Genomic DNA, 1,597 nt, shown 5'->3' with positions numbered 1-1,597 from the left:
CAAAAGCTTAAAGCATGAGGGAAGAGGGGATCGACCGCTGGGACTGGAATCCAGCGCTCTACCACTGAGCTATTCCCCCGATACCAAAACCCAATGTCCACACATGCAGACTCCATCCACACACCGATACGCATTACGAGATCCACAATTTCTACCCACTCACCCCGCCACATCTCACCCTTCTTTACTTCTACGACGAAACCACGTCACGAGCACCTCGCACACATACCTCCGCTCATCGAAGCGTCGTTTGAAGTGGCGGAGCCCTTACCGATGCGTCGCAGCAGCTTTAAGGAAAGGAGTTGATGTGGCAATGTGGCATGCGCTGAGTTGGCGGTGATGTAGTAGTTGACGTATGGTGTATGCATGGACGGTGAGTGCGATGTATGCATGTTCGTGCGTATGCTTTTATTGTGGTGTATGTGGTGCTCGTGCTGTGAATGTGTCTCTTTGAGTCGGGGTCCGTAAGCCCCTATAGCTCAGTCGTAGAGCACTCGCTTCGTAAGCGAAAGGTCGGTGGTTCGATCCCGCCTGGGGGCTCTTCTTTTGCCTCTCCTGCCTCACTACTTCCTTACCGATGCCTTCAGCTTACTAGCTTGCTAGTTTGCTAGTTTGCTATTGTGCACTTTGCGTGACCAGCCTGTCCGTAGCCACACTCAATACTCGCTCTGTTGTACGCTGACCGCTCTTCATTATTGTTCCACCACATCTAGTACCTAGACACCAACATTCAGATCTTCCAGATGAATTCTTGGTGTTGCGGCTGCTCGACGCCGTAGGTAAAGTCGTACCGAAGACTGCTGTCGCGTGTGAATCGTGTCTGTGACAATATATAAGAAGATATCATTACGAGCTGCAACAGCTGTCGGATCCGCTAGCATGATGTCACTGAGTCTGACCGTGCAAGTTGCCCCCCCCCTGTTGAGAGTATTATGTACGAGATGATATCCGTGGCGGGTTAGAACATAAGCAGCGTACGTAGGTGGTGGCCAACATGCCACCAGCCGAAGACATGCAGAGGTGAAAGACGCTGAATGCTTTGACGATTAAAGATTGTGCTGCCGGCGAGTGTGGATGTTCTCTCTTAGTGTTGTCAGTATTTGATAAAGGCGTGCGGTATGCGCCGTATCTATGGGTGGTAGCACAGGTCGTGACGGTATGTGCGGGGTGGTCGTGAGTTTGGTTTGGTTGATTTGAATCTGATGAGGGTGGGAGTGGATATCTATGTTTTTTGTTGCATAACGATGACAGCTTGGCCGAGTGGTTAAGGCGTTAGCCTGCTAAGTTAATGGGGGAGTTCGAATCTCACAGCTGTCGTTTTCCTTTACCTCAGCAGACTCGCGGAAGCAAAAACTAATCTGAAAATGCTGGAGAATGCACGGACTGGGCTGGAAGTCCTTCCCTTTTCGACGATTGTGGTTCTGGGATGTGAGGGCCCAAGGGCTAGCAGCTATATGTCGGTGACGCGAGGCGAGGGGTAGGGAACCACTTCGGTGCTCATCCGGTAAAAATTGGAACGATACGGAGAAATTAGCATGGCCTCTGCGCAACGCTGACCCGCATAAATCGAGAAGAATCGGCACTTTTTGCTTGTTGT

General features: G+C 51.0%; 1 non-coding gene across 1 annotated transcript; it reads left to right on the top strand.

Moving 5' to 3' along the window:
* The first annotated feature begins 1,246 nt into the window (after window positions 1–1,246).
* Window positions 1,247–1,317, top strand: PITG_29408. The gene has a single exon. It is a non-coding gene; the product is annotated as a tRNA-Ser (tRNA).
* The last annotated feature ends 280 nt before the right edge of the window (window positions 1,318–1,597 follow it).

Source organism: Phytophthora infestans, genomic scaffold (assembly GCF_000142945.1).
Source record: "Phytophthora infestans T30-4 supercont1.65 genomic scaffold, whole genome shotgun sequence".
Taxonomy (NCBI): Eukaryota; Oomycota; class Peronosporomycetes; order Peronosporales; family Peronosporaceae; genus Phytophthora; species Phytophthora infestans.
Note: the sequence above shows the minus strand (reverse complement) of the source record. Positions and strands in the feature narration are given on the sequence as shown.